At 41.0% G+C, this 19,306-nt stretch overlaps 1 protein-coding gene across 4 annotated transcripts in view; it reads right to left on the bottom strand.

Moving 5' to 3' along the window:
* The window catches only part of LOC126322318 (protein timeless), a 383,108-nt gene that overhangs the window by 318,226 nt on the left and 45,576 nt on the right, over positions 1–19,306 (bottom strand). For 3 of the 4 annotated variants that reach the window (XM_049994282.1, XM_049994284.1, XM_049994283.1), the window contains exon 2: positions 13,258–13,363. The exons of the other annotated variant lie outside the window; for it this stretch is intronic. The gene's annotated coding sequence lies outside the window, so the exon portion shown is untranslated. The remainder of the gene's footprint in view (positions 1–13,257; positions 13,364–19,306) is intronic. 4 annotated transcript variants of the gene reach the window in all.

Raw genomic sequence — 19,306 nt, 5'->3', positions numbered from 1 at the left:
CGCTCAAGAGCAGAATTTTAGTATAAGGCTCTTTGGTCCCTTCACAGCAGACTGAAGAGACAGTTTGAACAAAGACACTCCTGATATCAAGACGATTCATAACCCTGTGTTAATTGTTTCCTCACAGGTCTTTTCTGCCGCCGCATCTGCCACTTCAGTACCAAGCGTACTTCCTTCAACAGCACGCGAAGCGGGTATCATTATTATAGGTCCCGGAACATGTGCGAGTCTGGGGAGATGAAAGGCAGACCGAGCCACCAAGGACGCTTGCACGGAACACGATGTGACACAATGTGCCATTCCCCTGCAGACTATCATTCCACTGTTGTGCCATTCCCCTGCAGACTCTCATTCCGCTATTGTGTCCGTGATCCACGTAATTGAGTTTTTTTTTTTTTTGGGGGGGGGGGGATGGCTGACACTTTGTTTCATGAGGCTATCTATCCGACCGTAACGTTCTTCTGCCGGTCACTCACGTGAAACGAATTGATCGGACTCCATCTCCGAATTGGGAACTGTCCCCTACCACATGGCTTCACACTTCGGCGAGAGGATTCGCCAGTCTGTGGTGCCTGTGGCGTGCAAACCACTGTGTCACGTTTTAGCTGAGTGAATTTTATACTATGATGAGAAGGCATAAGCGAATTTCGGTAGGGTAATGGTTTTAAAGTTCTGTGAAGTGCTGGACTCCACCCTAAGGATTTAGGTTGGATATTTTAGAGAGCGCATTATGGCTGGCTCACTTTTTGTTCCAGCGTTCAGCTATCTACAACTATCTGCAGTTTTACTTTCATTATTTATCCTGCTTTCTTTCTTTACTTGCAAGTTTTCCGTGGTTGTGTGTGTGTGTGTGTGTGTGTGTGTGTGTGTGTGTGTGTGTGTGTGTCGCGCGCGCTCATGTTTGTTTTTTAGTCATTATTTATGTTTTTCTTCGCAGTTTTTAATAATTTTTTTTATCCTTTTGTACCCTTTATCCTCACTCAACTCATAATATTTTAGTACGGGCGCTAAAGACCTTGTTATGGTACACCCACACCAACATATAGTCATTATCAGCATCAGAGCATTACCATGGAATCCAGCGTGCCGTAGTACTCAGCAGAATGATACTTTGCCCGAAGTGGGGCAAGTATATGTCTCGAACAAAGGTCTCTGCAGTGTAAATTCGCTGTGTAGTTCGATTAGCATTCAGTAAAGCGCAGCAGATGAAGTCCTGCACTGCATCGTTACATCTCATCTGCTTCACAACTGTTGGGGCATGTGCATCGCTGGATCTAAAACTGTCCATTCGGACGATTGTTTCTCTAGAATAACAACTAAGCTATAACACTCACGAAGTTAATATATATAAATGAAAAAAGACTTTGCATGCTGCTACATGAAATTTACAGCATTTTACACCTTCTCTGTGATTTGGACAAAGTATATCTTGGAGGTGACAGATCACCTGCTGCTTCCTCAGACATTGTGGTATAAACCAACTATTGTGGTCGGCACGTCTGATTGCCATATTGCCATGCAGGGGGCCAGGTTTCTATTCTTGGCGTATCGGAGATTTTCTCCTCTCGGGGATAGGGCGTTGTCTTCATCATCATTTCATTATCATTGACATGCAAAGGCGCAATTCGGCGGCCGAACTTCCCCGGGTGGGGACTTCCAGCCAACTATGGCATACGATCATCATCATCAGCTCTATACAACGAAACTAAGTTATAAATGATACGATGTAAAGCTGCCTAACGCGGAAGTCAACGGTCGGCTCTGCAAATTCTTCGGGAGAAAAAGGTCTAATTACTATTTCGGTGGAACCAAATTACAAAAAAATAATTCTCGGAACGTTTCTTCGAGCAGAGCTGTGGTATACTTGGTGTTTAGTGTGTTAAATGAAGGACAGGTAATTTGAGAGTATCTGAGTTCCTGCCACGAACGTGTCACGTGTCCCAGCCACGTGACCGCAATCTGCGCGACGGCCTCTATCCGGTTGCTGGAGCGACTACGGCCGCTGCGCGAAGATGGAGGAGGAGGGTGGGAGAAGGAAAAGAGAGAGAGAGGAGGGGAAGCGAGGAGACGATATCGGCAGCCCGCCGTTACATCTGCAACAGGCCATATCGCTGAAACACGGCGCTGGCGGCTTTTGCGACACAACCGGTCGCTGGTCTAGCTGTGAGCCTAACCGACAAGGCGTCAATTCGGGAACAACTGCATCAATAACGCTGCTTATTTATGCAGGTACCTTCTCGGTCGGCCTCACAAGGCTGAGTGATGCTGTTGCAGACCATATTGACACAGAGAATATTCAATCAGTCACGGGGAATCGATCCATAAACTGACAACACGCTTGCGTACGCTCCCGTGAGATTAACCTAGTCTCTCCCCCCTCCAACTTCTCCTATGAAACTGTCGGCCTGTGGCGGTACGCCACATAACGCGATAAAAATGATATTGAATAACTTCGCAAATATACCAAAACTGACATCGTAACGAGACAAATATTATCTGAGAAAAATAACAGAGACTCTAATCAGTTAATACGATCTATGAATGTAACTTCCCTCTTCCTCTCTCTTCCCTCTTAGCTATTTTGTGGTGAGGCACGAAAACGTGTAAGTTTCATTTCACATTTAGCCTGAATATAATCAAATATTACTTAACAGTGTCGCTAATGTTTTTTGTACCAGCTCCTATATTCATGAAGTGATAGATTTAAATACTTCATGCAAATTTTATAGGGAAACACTGGTGCAGAGGTCTGTGCCATTGTCCTAAATGATAACGGCCCAGATTCATAATACATATCATAGTATTCGCTAATTCTGACAAGTAAAAATAAATGTAAATGTCGGAGATTTCTCTTGATTAGCGGTTCTTCCTTTGAAACAAAAAACCTAAGCAATATTTCCAATATTGAATCATATTTGAGTAAACTAAGATCAGTAAATCTTTTCGATCCCCGCTTAAAGAAACTGCGATAATTTCCTAAGCCTTGCATTTTCACGAAAGTAAATATATTTACAAAAAATCATTATCATATAACAATTACAGTTATATCTTCGGAATTTTGTGTGACGGTGGTGTCTTTTAATATAAAAACACCGTGTCGGACAAACTAACTGCAGGAAGTACCACAACTGAGTCATTGACGGCCGCGCGGTGTGGAGCACCATGTCACGGTTCGTGCGGCTCCCCCCGTCGCAGGTTCGAGCCCTCCCTCGGGCATGTGTGTGTGTGTTAGTTTAAATTAGATCAAGCAGTGAGTAGCTTTAGGGTCCGATGACCTTAGCAGTTTGGTCCCATAAAAGTCACTGATGCAAATAATTTTCCGGTTGTGAAGCAGGCACAATAACATTAACTCCAACTTTTCCTAATATGCGAGGGTTGGAACTTTAACAGGGGCAACTATTTATTTACAGCTCGAACAAAAGAGACACGTGTTTCAAAGTTTTTAGTCACCAACATTGTGTATAACTCGTTGCCAGCGATGTGGAAGTCGTAGGATACTCTGAAACAGTGCCATTGACAGTTCGAACAGCGCGGTCTGTTGCTGGACGAATTTGTAGCAGTTCCGACGCGAATGCCGTGAAGTGTTTCTTCAGTTTAGAAATCGAGTTGAACTCACGAGGACTTAAGTCAGTCAGGGAAGTGCAGTAGGTGGTATAGCACTTAGCAGCCCCATCAGTCAAACAAATCAGCAACAGCTTGCACTGTACTTGCTTGAGCATTGTCCTGCAAAATGAAGGTCAGGTCCTACAGAAGGTGTCATCATTTCTGTCTCTAAGCTGGTCGTAGGTTGTGTTGCAAAAACGAAAATCTTTAAAAACATCACTGCACACCCCAAATACGTAATCACGAAAACGACAAACTTTGGACCGAAATCACAAAAATGACAAACCTTGGATCCAGTAACTGGACTACACGTAACTCACACCAGCTACAAAAGTTCGAAAATGAAAAACCGTAGAACTTGTACCTAAGGACTGAAAGTAAAATTGACAAAAATATAGCAGAAACATCAAAATGGAAGAAAGAAAATAAATAGCTACATATAAAAGAACTTCCAGATGAATGACAACTCGAAGCTAACAAGAACAAAATACGAACATAACGAGGAATGAGAATGCTAAGAGGTCAAACTGACAAAATATGCAAAACCAAAGTAAGTAATGAAAAAATTAACAAGAAAAACTCTATGCCGGGCACGAATGAGGTACCACTCAAATCAATTCCTTCCAGCAACCCTCGCGCAACCAGCCGCAAAATTTTAAAATAAAAAACGCAAATACTATCACAAATCAAACAGAGAAACCCACACACACAAGACACAACACTCAACCTCTCGCCCTACCATCGTACCCAAAAAATATTAAAACAGAAAAACCTCCGCCTAGAGAAACCAACAAAAAGATACCAAATTCACAGATTACAATAACAGAAAAAAAACAGAAAACAAGAAAAATATATGTAACCTACCGACACCTAATTAACAAAACGAGGCGTGTGCATTTGGCTGACCTCATAAAAGTTAGAAATACACAATAACGTTAAGAAATACTCTTCCTCCAACACTATTCATCCAAATGGCCTTGCAATACTTCCCAGCCCTACAACAGATTTTACAGCCCCGCCCAATATCCCTCGATTATTTTTGTACATGTCCCCGTCTTATAATCTTTAAACTGAATGTTATGTTTTACAACAAAACGATAACAACCGGTGTGACTCAACTGTTATATGAAGCAAACTCATCTGACATTACTACTGAAACTTCTACATATTCTTCATTCAAAGATGTTAACACTTCTTTGGTACGATTTAAAACCACCCTAAATACAACTCTGGCACAATCCTCCCCCCCCCAGAAATGATTACTGCAAAAACTCAAAGCCCAACTACCTCATGCCCCCTTTCGTCCTCTCTTTTACCAAAATCAAAATTATATTCGTGTACTTCAAGTATAGCCTCTGCTCCCCCCCCCCCCCCCCCCGCACTTTCTAATGTTTCCCTGTACTTTAAAAATTTCTATTACGTACTTCACAACACTAAAATACACATATTGGTGGAATTAAACGGTGAAATATGTCAAAATAGTGAAGTACAGTGAAAGAAGCAAATGGAAAACTGAACTTACCACACGGAAATATCGAGGAATAACCGAAGCTCGCCTAGACAGACAGTAACGAAAATTACATACCCACAAACAGACAAATCCATTCCTATAATGAAAAATAAGACACTAAACATTGTTCTACAATAACAAACTAATACTCCAAATTACCTCAATATCACTACGAATAATTATTTTAATGTACAATGACAACGCTTATCCGGAGCACAGAACTGTTTTATTTATAATCTATGCCTCGAAGTGAAGACATTACTATCTATGACTAATTTATGACGTCATTGGTCAAAGCCGACGGGTTGTATCCCCTGCTTCACTAGACCCAAAATTTCTAATATACGCGCGTAACGAAGACATCCAGAGAAAACATTTAACATTCACTACTAAAATGTCTGGGACATAAACAAAATAACGTCACACCTTATGCCATTCCTCAAAGCCGAAGGGTGGAATCAGCACTAGAACTGATCCCAATTATTATCCGAAATATCGCTTTATAAATCTTACACTAGGTCCTTTAGAAGTATAGCCATATCATCGGTAGTACGTGGTACGACAGACTTCTTTTAAATATTCGAACAGTACAGCCACGTCGTTAAATTTTGAAAGACTTATCAAAATCAGAATATGTTCTCTGTCAAAAATACAGTAGATTGAAGGGGAAACCTCTCAAAAATATTAAGTCTTTACACAATAACTTGTCTATATATAATCTTGATTGTATGAGAATGTATTCTTTAGTAAATACATATTACTTGCATTTTGTGTTGCTTTTTTCGCCAATACATAAATTCATCATTTAACATCGATGTTTAGAGGTCGACTATTTTAAGCCATCGTTGTTTAGAAATCGATGATGAAATCGACAATTTGTCGACATCGCACATCTCGCGCGGCTTTCTCATGCTGGCAACACTTCTCCGCGCCACTGCAATCTCTGACACAATGATATTTCTATAATAATATAGACCGCGACGCATAGACACTGACTGGAGGCATACCTATTAAGAATTTTTTTGTTGGTAATAACGGGTTCCGACTTTCACGGAAAGTTGGAGTAATTGTTTGAATAAAACTTCTTAAAACAAACTTAAAATTATTAAATATTTTCTCCTGGCCCCATACAGATTCCCAACCCTATACAAATAGTCCTGAAAATTTATGTGTGTGAATTTTTAATAGTTATGGCAATAGTTGTAAAATTTAAAACGAAAAGCGTTGGGTGCATGCAATAGATAACTAATGCATGAATAGTTCGCCCAAGTCACTAACAATTTTACTGCACTGCTAATGATATGAACAGTTGAGTGATTTTTCCCAATGACAGCCACTCTCTACAGTCCTTAAAATTGTTGCATGCGCCCCACGTTTTTCGTTTGAAATTTTACAAGTACTGTCATAGCTATTAAAAATTCACAGGAACGAATTTTCAAAATCACCTGTATGGGGCAGCGATAAATAATTTTACACTTTTTAGTTGGTTTTAAAAACGTGCAATATTAAAGAGTTTTTTATTTTAACAAGTATTTTCTGCTTTGCTATTGTGTGTGTGAGATTTGTCAATCGATTTTACACATTATGATGAGATTACAACAGGGGTATGTGGTACATATCAGGTTTATTTACGTTTCTCTTTACCTGAGTCATCCTATATATTGCTTCCTCCTACGTATATTTTGGTAAAAGCCCGTAAAGGTAAAAATTAAGAGAGTTCGAGCTCCCAAAAAGCCTTATCAGCAGTTGTTCTTACTGCGAAACATTCGCGACTGATATAGGAAAAGTGAGAAATGGCAGTTGTACGCCAAGCTCCCTCCCACACACCACACAAGAAAGCAAGTTAATGTATTGTTATCCAGTTCTGACCCATGTTGAAAGTCTCAAGTCACTAGCACATCGGGAAACGACAGTGGTTGCCCTCAGCCACACACCAGACACGAAAGGGAGTTAAAATCGCATTGTCATCCAGTTTTGACCTATGTTGCAAGTATCAAGTCTCTAGCTCGTCGGGTAGTTATTTGATAATCAACTGCAGAATTTGTACGAACAAACAGCCAAGAAGCGACCTATTAAAAACATGTTAGACAGGTACTTCAGAAGTTACTAATGTTCTCGGTTCCATTAAATACACCAAAAGAGCACTTTTTGTGCCAAAATACATATGCCCTTATTTACGCTATAGAACATTTTTATCAGATATTTTAAACTATGGCCTTGCATAGATTGCTCTTTAGCCTTTTCATCTGCTATATATAAGAATCATATGTTTAATCACAGCAATCTTGAAATGACATAAAACAGCCCTTATTGTTTTCAAGGAAATTGTCCGAAACTGCGTCTGCAGTTTGTTCGTTTTGTTTTGTGAGCATTTCACATTCATAGTACCAATCTTGTTGAAAGTTTTCGAGACCTTTTGGATATTTCATAGTAAATTGTCTAACTATGAAGCGACGATATCCCATCCCAACTGTTCACTTCAGCACGTTCAGCATAACACAAAACGTTAATTTTCCTCGACTGGCTGCTGAAGGCCCAGTAACGTCAGACGATTTGCAGTGAAATTCGCAAGCACGGGCTTTTGAACTGACAGATCGAATTATTAATCGTAATTCACTCACAGCAGGACTGTTTACTTACGGAACCGCTTGTGAAACAAAAGACATAAGTAATAATAGCAATATTAATGACTACTCGTGCACGGACAACGAATACATGTACAAGCAAAATGAATCATCGTAAATTTTGCTTCTATGCAATAGGCTACTATTTTTATATACATTTCTTAACTGTGTATTTGCCACAATAGAAAAGTGATTAAAATCCATCGAGATAGAAATGAAGCTGCAATAGAGACTGCTTGGGCAAGACTCACGAGGAGGACACGCCGCGTGCCATAAGCCGATATCTCAGAAACTTCGCTCAGTGGAAGAGGAGCCAAAATAAACGATCACGTGTCTTGGCTTGCCCGTAGACACTCGACCGTTTCTGAGAAAACGACTGTCAAAATTTTCCACATAATTTAGATGCCTTTTTAGCACACGCTAGTCGCAGCCGAAACGGTGGCCTCTCACTTTCGCACGCCATGTTCGAAATCCGATTACTGTTTTTAATTATTTTATTTTATTTTTCGTTTATCTACCCATTTCCGTAGAAGGTTACTACACGAATATTTCTTATCAAGATAGGGGATACAAGGGCATTAAATTAATTGTAAAATTGCAACTGGGTTCACAAGTGTCAAATTTATTATGTAATATATGTGCGTATGTTATTTTCTGGGGTTACAATCTTTATAAACTCTGTATTCTTATATCAAAGTTTAATTTTTATATTTTATTCTTATATTTATTCAGGACGATTTGATGCATTCCCATGGATAAAGCGGGTCGTAAAAACATTAGAAACATGGAAATTTCGAATACCACGAGCATTGTGAGAAGGCAGATATGCCAGAGTGACATTTCTTCGTATGAATTTCTCTCCGGAAAAAAAGTCCTTAACATGGGTGAAGATTTCACACGTTGGCAGTAATTTTGCGGCAAATGACACTTAACGGATTACTTTTCCAAAAAATGTCGCTTGCAGTTGATTACGAATCAAAATGCACTACAGGAACTTCATCGAAAACAATTTCGAACAATTTTTTTCCATCCATTTATTGCGTTTTTCTTCTTCTTTTAAATTCATCCACCCGACGTACAGTTAGCAGACGAATATGGACAACGTTATTTCATTATATATTGGAAAACACTTGTATGATAATCTTCTACGGACACTGGTAGAAAAATGAAAAAAAAAAACAAAAATAATAATCGGGTTTCGCAAACGGGTCGCAAAAGTCTGATGCCGCGATGTGAGCACTGTGCCACTGCTTCGGTTGAACTACAAGGGTTGTAACTTAAATAGTGGTAAATATTTATTCACAACCGATACAAAAGAGTTACATGTTTGCACCTGTTACTGTCTTTCAAAGTAGTCACCAGCGACGTGTAGAACCCGTTGCCAGCGACGTGGACGCCGTAGTATATAGTTATCAGAGCCTGTTCTGTTGATGGTGCGAATGGAGTGGTCTACTGCCTGTCGAATCTCTGGAACAATCCTGAAGCGAATTCCACGAAGTGGTTTCTTCGTCTTCGGAATCAAATCAAAGTCACAAGGAATTAAGTCCGGGGAGTATGGTGGATGATACAGTACTTCCAAGTCCCATTGACCGAACAGAGCAGGCTATATGCGTCCACGCAATGTCGTGCAAAATGACGTGTGGGTTGTGCAGAAAGTGTCTCTCCTTCTTTCGCAAAGCAGGTCGCAGGTGGTGCTCCAAAAATGACGGTCTGCCATGAAGGAACGTAATGCGTTAGGATAACACCATCACAGTCGTACACGAGAATCACCATAACTTTATACCGCTCCATTCACACCAACAGAACAAGCTCTGTTAGCGCTATACTACGCCTTCCACGTCGCTGGCAACGGGTTCTACACAACGCTGGTGACTTCTTTGAAGGACAGTAACAGGTGCAAACATGTAACCCTTTTGTATCGGTTGTGAATAAATAGTTGCCACTATTTAAGTTCCAAACCTCGTATGTACTCGCTAAGAGATCCATAAAGTACCTCGAAAACTTTAACCACAGTTTTCTCGGAAACGGTCGAATATCTACGGATAAGTTGAGACACTTGTTCGTTTATTTTGGCTCCTCTTCCACTGAGCGAAGTTTCTGGAAAATCAAGTTGTGGCACCTGCCGTGATCTCCTCATCAGTAACAAGAGTGCGCAGAAACTTATAACTGGATCCTTCTATTGAACTACAAACTCATCCCCAGATGTAATCGAAAATTCTGCAGTGAACCTCATTTCGCTAGTGTATGTGTCCCTCAGTTATACTGTTATCATTGGAGGAAATTTAATTACCCAACAATCGATTGGGATGATAACAGTTTCGTAAGAGGTGGGCGTGACAAGATATACTGCAGAACAGTAATAAATGCCTTCTTGGAAAACTTCCTAGAATAGATTGTCCGGAAGCTCTCGAACGAAGCCAATATATTGGATCTAATGCTAACAAATATATCTGACTTTTTTGAGGATATCTAGGTTGAAGATGGTATCCGCAATGGTGAAACATTTCTAGCACAAATGATTATCAAAGTACTAATGGCAACAAAATCAAACTTTTTTTAAGGATATCTACGTTTAAACTGGTATCTGCAACGGTGAAACATTTCTGGCACAGATGACTATCGAAGTACTAATGCCAATAAAATCAAGTAGAAAGATTCGAATGTTCGGCAGACTAGATGCTGGGACAGTAGTATCATATCTCAATGAGAAAACATTTGACACTGCATAGAAGCATGTAGAGGAACTGTGGCTGAGGGTTTAAAGAATAGTTGACAAATGCACTGGATACTTAAGTACCTACGTACACTCCGTGGTATACAGTCTCTGTAAAGCACCTTGTATGTAAATAGTGATTACTGCGCAACAGATGTAAAGCAAAGCATACAGCTATAGACAGTCAAATGCTGAATGAAACGCGTCGGCTGTCAAAAGGGCAATACGTGGAACCATAGCCAAATCTTATCGAAAGACCTCTTGATTATCTGCAAAGGCTGTCAATAACACCAAATTAGAGTTAACTGGTGAATGACTTATGAAGGAAAAAAAAAGAAGAAGAACTGTCCCAGTTGAGTTCTCGTACCAGTGCAAGAATGAGTGATGCAGTTATTAATACCAGTGGTGTCGAGCAACAGCCGAGATTGCGAAGACAAAATTAGGCACAACGCGCACATGTTTATTTACGTAGTCATTCTACCCACGCTATATACGTAAATGGGACAGGAAGAAATACAAACGCGAAGCATCCTCTTCTACGCACTTCACAGTGGTTTGCAGAGATAATATGTAAATGTAGAACTAACTACCTATGATCCTCTTGTTTAACAAATACCATATTACATCAGTTCTCTGTTCTACGTCGGACGACCGAGGTATGTTATAAACAGCAACGAACAAAAGTCCCACGACAGTAAATACACGATGTCTCGAATTAAAGCAGAACCAAGTTTCTTAAGCGTATGCTGGTATGCCGTGGACTATTTAACTTCTCACTTCTTTTCATGCGTATCACACAAATTAATAGACGTAGTCTGCACTGAAGACTGCGAGTGAAGCATTTGAGCAATATATTCAGGAATATCTTCAAGATATTTCACTCGATACTATTTTGTATTTAAAGGGGGAGTGAGAACAATATGGATAACAATAACGCCCGCATACTGTAGTTATCCCTTCTTGTTTATTGCAGTTAGTACGAATCAAAGGGAGTGTACCAACTCTCACGGTGAATTTAGAGGGGTAGAGAAAATAGACGCAAGGAGTTCAGACTTGACTTCTGACGAAATGATACAGCTTGTATGGCTTTCGTTGCTCACAACGATTGTCGATTTCTTTTTGAAGGCTGTGCATGTTCTTAGAGCGTTCCTGGACCCGGAAAAAAGTGGCCTTTCATTTACGCCTTTACAATTTGAGACCAACGTTTACTAAGAATACCGCCAGATCCGAGCGAGATGCTGTCACATCTCCTGATCACTGCGCAGCGTGTTAGCAAAAGCTGGTGTCCTGTGAAATCACTTGCGAAACACAGTCACCTAACGCTACACAATGAAAAGTGCGGAAAATTCGCATCGGTAGTGTTTTTGTCACAAAACCAGAAGAAAGTAACTAGCTGATCAAAGCCTTATCTTACACTTTTGATAGGCCTCTATGAAATTATGAACACTGATATTTCAAGAAACATACAGTATTAAACAAATCAACAACAACTCACTGATTCACCATACCTGTAAAGAGAAAAGACAAAATAAGGTGGAGGGAGGGACAAGAAGGAGATCAGAAGTAATATTACCGCCATTTCTATTCAAATCTTGGACTTTCAGAATTAAATACAGAAGAAAGGAAAAGAAAACTCAGGATCTTCTAGATGACGATCAGTTTGGCTTTAGGAAAGTTGAAAGAACTATAGAAGCAGTTCTGTCATAGCGCTTCGTAGTCGTCGTAGAAAGAGCTCTAGGCATTGCAAAACGATGGAATATGTTCGAAATTCTCCGGAAAATAGATGTGGGATATAGGGAAAGACGAGTAATATACAATTTCTACAAAGAATAAGAGATTAAACTAAGAGTTAAGAAATTGGAGTAAAAAGGTTCTAAGACAGGAATGAAGTTTTTCGTCCTTACTGTTCAGTCTACATATCAAAGAAGTAATGAAGAAAATAAACGAAAGGTTCAGAGATGGATTAAAGTTCTTGGGGAAAGGATATCCCTGTGATTCGCTGGTGACACAGTGCTATCTTCAATGAAAATGAAGAAGAATTGCAGGATCTGCTGAATGAAATGAATAGTCGAGCACATCAAAACTGGGACCACAAATTAGACGAAGCTGTCTTGGGAACAAAATAACAAACACATGATAGGAGAAGCAAGGAGGACATAAAATGCAGACTAGCTCAGGCAAAGACGGCGTTTCTGGCCCAACGAAGTCTACTAATATCAAATATCAACCTTGAGGAAGACATTTCTGAGAATGTATGTTTGTAGCATAGAATTCTATGGAAGTGAATCATGGGCTGTGGGAAAACCGAAAAAGAAAATAATCGAAACATTTGAGAAGCGGCGAGGCAGAAGGATGTTGAAATTTAAGTGGACTGATAAGGTAACAAATGAGGAGCCCGTCTGAAGAATGGCTAGGAGAGGAACATTGAAAAACATTGACCAGAAGCGGAGACCGAATGACACAAAAGTTTTAGTAAATCAAGGAATAACTTCCATGGTAGCGGACGGAAGTAAAAACTGAAGGGGAAAACAGAAATAGCAACGTTACAAACAAATAATTAGGGTGTACATTCTAGTCAGACATGAAGATGTTGGCACAAGAGAGGAATTTGTAGCGGTCCGTATCAAGACAGTTTGAAGACTGATGATCGAAAAAAGAACGTAAGGATGGAGCAGGTACGGGTCTACTATCGGTTGTCTCAGAGCGTCTTCTGCTACCGACTGCGGGTACACAGCGCGGGTACACAGCGCACCAGTTCAACATTTTGCATCATGACAACACTGTTTTAAGATGAACTGTTTACTTACCGTATATACTATTATCTTGTATGAGGTAAACTTGGTAAAGATGGCTGGCTGGTTCAGTATTTTTTAGAGATGGAGTATCTCTGTCACTTTTCATTTTCTGATAACTCTGTAACACAAAATACAGTGTGCTTTAAAACTAAATTAATTTTAGTAATTTTTAAATATTTCATACAATGTACCAGCGGTAAGGAGCATACACGAGTTTTGTTTCTGTCAGATGGAATCTTCCGAGTGTAAGAACAAATTCGTATGAGGTATCGCCATATAAAATGCGCGGTTACTTGTTTAGAGCAATCTTAAATTACGTATACAATCTTCTGTCGTAATCGCTTCAATCTTCCCAGAGTTATGCTTTACACGCAGTCCCTTTCCACTGTCATTCACACCTAGAGCTTAAATGCCATCAGCTATCACCAGTCAGCCTAGAGGACCCGGAAACAATGGCTACGATACCAATATAGTTTTACGTTCACACCCTCTACAAATACATTCCAATTCAAAGATTTTAGGGAGGTCTTACCCCACTAGTATTATTTTTTCCACGTAGTCAGTCATAAAGGTACCAAGTTTGGTTGAAACTGCTCTGGAGTTACAGAGCTAAGCTAGAAAACACACACACACACAACAAAGATGCAGGGTGTTCCAAGTAATGTATCACGCAGGCGCTGTATCCAGCGTTGAGCTGCAGGTAGGCTCCGATCGCCGCATACGCTACAGCCCACTGCTCTACTTTGTGGCAGATGACGTATCAGTTATTATTATTGTTGCTGTTGTAAAACTAGCTGTAGTAACATTCTGTGATAGTGTGGCAATACTACGGTAATAGTGTGGAAAAATAAAGAAAAATAGATAAAGTGTGCGTGTTGTTGTTGTAGTCTTCAGTCCAGACTGGTTTGATGCAGCTCTCCATGATAGTCTATCCTGTGCAAGTTTCTTCATCTCCCAGTACCTACTGCAACCTACATCCTTCTGAATCTGCTTAGTGTACTCATCTCTCGGTCTCCCTCTACGATTTTTACCCTCCACGCTGCCTTCAAATGCTAAATTTGTGATCCCTTGATGCCTCAAAACATGTCCTACCAACCGATCCCTTCTTCTAGTCAAGTTGTGCCACAAACTTCTCTTCTCCTCAATCCTATTCAATACCTCCTCATTAGTTACGTGATCTATCCACCTTATCTTCAGTATTCTTCTGTAGCACCACATTTCGAAAGCTTCTATTCTCTTCTTGTCCAAACTAGTTATCGTCCATGTTTCACTTCCATACATGGCTACACTCCAAACAAATACTTTCAGAAACGACTTCCTGATACATAAATCTATATTCGATGTTAACAAATTTCTCTTCTTCAGAAACGCTTTCCTTGCCATTGCCAGTCTAAATTTTATATCCTCTCTACTTCGACCATCATCAGTTATTTTACTTCCTAAATAGCAAAACTCCTTTACTACTTTAAGTAGTAATTTGACTACATTCCATTATCCTCGTTTTGCTTTTGTTGATGTTCATCTGATATCCTCCCTTCAAGACACTGTCCATTCCTTTCAACTGCTCTTCCAAGTCCTTTGCCGTCTCTGACAGAATTACAATGTCTTCGGCGAACCTCAAAGTTTTTACTTCTTCTCCATGAATTTTAATACCTACTCCAAAATTTTCTTTTGTTTCCTTTACTGCTTGCTCAATATACAGATTGAATAACATCGGGGAGAGGCTACAACCCTGTCTCACTCCTTTCCCAACCACAAAGTGTGCGTAGTTCTGTAAAATATTCAGGATGTTTTACAATTCCTACAACAGGCTTCTGGGATCTGTAGAAGGGACGAAGTAGATAAAGTTTTGACAGTAAATCCATATCCAGAAGTGCCCTGTTTGAATGTAAAACAATTTTGAAAACTGGATTCCTTTCAGATCTCCCGTTTCATAGTACGAACACAGCGGAGACACGACAATAACCCGTATGGTCTCCTCAGGAGCCATGGCTTGGCCAATGTTACGAGTACTCGTCGTTGAGTTCTCTTCTACATTACGAATGACGCCCTCTTCACAGTTGAGAGTGTGGCTCGTACGTGGAGCACCAGAGTCAACCTTCCCAGTTGCGAACATACCACTTCCTCGCAGCCGTTGTTATATTCGGACGAAAATCGTGAGTGAGTTCATAATTTACAACAGGGAGTGATGATAATGCCCTCTTCTCAGTTTGCGTGTGTATCGTGAAGTGGGAAATTTGAAAGTGATTCGAGCTTCAGACCTATTTTATATCCAAACGGTACATTTCCGGATATAGGTTCCTTATCAAAGCTTTATTTACTAAGTCCCCTCTACAATACCTAGAAGCCAGTAACAGAAACACGGAAATACCCTTTACACAATCTTAAATTCTCGCCACTAACATCTGGGAAAAGTAAAGCAGTCATAATCGTAGTTATTTAACGACATACCTGAACGATTAGTTTTTCATATAAAGTGGATTCAGAAACCCACTCTCAATTGCAGAATCAAATTCTGGGTCTAACTAAATGTTGAGCCCTACACTTAACGATTATTATGTTGAAGGTTAACTAGATGAGATGAGGAACTAGCCATGACGGAAGAAAATTTTCCAAAGAAATTGTTTGGCTCCTACATACGAAAAACAAGCAGTCTTCGGTGCAATGTTAAATTTTTTATTATTTATTGTTATCATTATTATTATTTTATTTCCAACAGAGTTAAAATTTCTGTTATAAACTGCAACCAAGAATACTTGTTTCTTCATATCATACATACTATTTGCTGTACCAACCCCGTTGTGAACCGGTAAAAGTTTGACTCCTATCTGAAACATTTTATCCTCTGCTTATACTCGTTACACATTGTACTTAGTTAATACTGCACTATCTGATCAGAAGTATCCAGACACCTACGAGTGGAAAGTAACACGGAGTGTGTCCACCCTTCGTCTTTATGGCGGCTTGAGCTCTGCTGAGGACATTTACAACGAGGTGTCAATGTCTGCAGACGAATGGCGCCTATCCTTCCTCAAGAGTCGAAACCAGAGAAGATAGTGGTTGAGGTCTAGGGTTTGGAGCGAAATCAACCTTCTAACTCATCTCAATGGTATCCGATGAATTCAGGTAGAGCTCTGGGTAGTCCAGTCCATTTCAGGAATGTTACTGTCCACAAACAATTGCCTCCAAGTGCTGCTTTGACAGTGTATATTGTTGTGCTGATATAAACAATCAACATCTCCGTACTGTTCTTCTACGGTATGCAGTACACAATCCCGTAAAAAGTGTTAATATCCTTCCATATTTACCATTTTCTTAAGGGCAACAAGAGGGCCACACCATAACCACGAAAATCACTCCCGTAGCGCAACACTGCCCCTTCTGTACTTTACTGCTGGCAATACACACGTTAGTAGGCGATCTTCTCCAAGCATTTTCTTAATCCAAGCCCTACCATTGGATTGTTACAATGTCTAGCGTGATCATCACTCCAGATCAGTCGTTCCCAGTCATCCACTGTTCTGTGGCGTCATTGTTTACACTCCCTCAAACGCTGCCTACCACTGACTTCTAAAATGTGTGGCTTATGTGGAGGTGCTCTACTAATGCACCTTTTCCTTTTTTCTCCTCTACGCATTGTGTTAGCTGGAGTGCTGATAGCACTTTGGAACTCACGAGTGATTCCTTCCGATGACTTCATGCGCTTATTACACCCGCAATGCTCGACGAGCGCTATTCGTCAGTACATCGGGTCCACCTGATCCCGATTTAGCTGTGGTTGTTCCTTTGTGTTTCCAGATCACAGTCCTGTCACCAACAGTCGATTTTGGTAGCTTTAGAAGGGTTGAAATATCCCTAAAGGATTTGTAACTCAGGTGATATCCAATGACTAGTCCACGTTCGAAGTCACTGAGGTCTCCGGGACAGAACCAAGCTACTGTTACTGATTCTCTACTGACAATAATCCCCGGCACACGTGACATCTACTCGTAGCTACGGTGGTAGTAGTTTTAGTCGCCCGTAAATATCTCTTACAATAATATTGGACATACCTTGCTGTGACAATTTACGTTTTGAGGTAACGACGGTAACACGAGACGATGTAGGGCGGCATGTAGGCCAGAAGCAATACAACATGAGATGCAACTTCTACTGTTTTAGTGCGACAACAGGGATGCACAATGATTCTGTTACCAAATAAGTTAGTAGTGTGAAGCTTACAAGCAAATATGAGATCTGTGTTTCCTGTGACACAAATTTGTGTGCCGTTACAGGGGCCAGGCTGAACGCCCTGCCCTGCTACAAGTGAAGAAGGACACTCAGGAAACTTTACCATGCTTTTGTATCTATACTCTAAAAATTACTGCTAGTGAATTTTTATTTTAGCAAATGTTAGGATTTCTTCCTGTTCCTTTCACAGATGGAGCTTGAGAAGAATGAACGGTTACATGATGCAGTGCAATCTGTGTAAGTTTGATATTCCCTACTTTTATGCACGCTTTGTACAGGGTTCTAGGTGATGTTCATCGACTCTTATCTGAAATCATGGTTTTAAAGTTTACAAGTACACTGATGCCCAAAATTAAAGCAACAAACCACTATTTCCCCGTCCTGTGTCTAATTCACGATATAATCTTACAAACTGTCAACAGATGTCTGTACGATCGTGCCCTTCACGGAAGATGGCATTCTGGTCAACGGACAACCACGCCAACGATGAGGTCAGGGCACCTATCAAACAGGATACTGTTTGCTGGGTAGTCCCACATCCACAGTCGCTGTGTACACAGTCACAGGTGCAGTATGGCACACAGAAGGCGCCTACCAGGCTCTCTTGGGGTGGAGGGCCACGCGAAGAATGAAGGAGCACAGTCGCAAATTAGTGGCCGAATGCTTAATGTGAATTGTTCTGTTGTTTTTCTGATGTGATCGAAACTATCCTGAAGACCAGGCCAGAACCACCCACATGTAACATCAGAAAAAGAGAACCGTTATTTGGCTTTAAGAGTACGACAGTACCGCCTCAGTACTGAACAGAAATTGGCATCTGTTCTCGCAGCATCCACTGGACGTGTTGTAGCGAGGCAAACGGTGTACAGATAGCTTCTTAGAGTAGCCTTTACTGTCGGAGACCTGCTGCATGTGTAGCTCTGATGCATCTTCACAAAAGGGAACGTCTGGAGTGGAGTCGCCGACGTGCCACCTGGACGGTCAAAGGGTGGGCCAATGTCCTTTTTACAGGTGATTCCTGAGTTGGTCTAGACTGTTAACCTCGACAAATCCGAATCTGGAGGTAACGTGGAACACGATTTCGGGACCCAACTGCTGTGGAAAGAGACTGTGCCGTGGCTGGCTCATGCTATGCGTTGGACTAAACCTTGGTTGCTATTCTGTGTTTAGTCACCCGCGGTTATCGCGATTATACTGTTATCCTCTCTTTCCGCGGGTGGCAGCAGCGGTGTGTATCGATATTCGCACCTTGGACTATCTTTGGCCTAGCGCTTATAGTTTCCGGCTGGGCTGTGTGTGGGCAGTTGGTCAGTTGGGGTGGAGCAGCGAAGAAATCTCCGCGGCGTGTAGTTTGGCCAGGCCCGCTGGCGGCCTCTATGTGGTGTCGGAGTGTGTGGTGCTGTTCCCATTGCTACGAGGTTCGTGGCTCACCGATCCTGGACATGAAAGTTGAGTGAGTTTTGACTTTATCTACCAGTCACGACTGTTCACATTGTGTCGTTTGGAGTTCGTTGTCGGCTGTTGGGATATCCCCGCGAGCAACAACATGTGTTGTCAAGTTGGCAAATTTTAGCCACCCTCCGGTGGAGTCTAACTGTACTTGGCTATTTGAATTGAAGTGCACCAGCGGAATCTTCTGGCTTGTGGCCGTTAACGTTCCAGTTGCCTGCCCTGACCGTTGACGTAAATTCAGGCAGTGTATTTTCCTCGTTGTGTTGTCGCTGTCCAGCAAGGTGTGTAGTTTGACAACTCAATGTATAAATGGTTGTAGGCGGCAATACCTTCTACGTTGTTCCATTGAACTCCCTGTTGTGTGCTGGTCGGCTGAAGT

The sequence above is a fragment of the Schistocerca gregaria genome, chromosome 2, assembly GCF_023897955.1.
Source record: "Schistocerca gregaria isolate iqSchGreg1 chromosome 2, iqSchGreg1.2, whole genome shotgun sequence".
Taxonomy (NCBI): Eukaryota; Metazoa; Arthropoda; class Insecta; order Orthoptera; family Acrididae; genus Schistocerca; species Schistocerca gregaria.
This window is presented reverse-complemented; position numbering and strand designations above follow the sequence as displayed.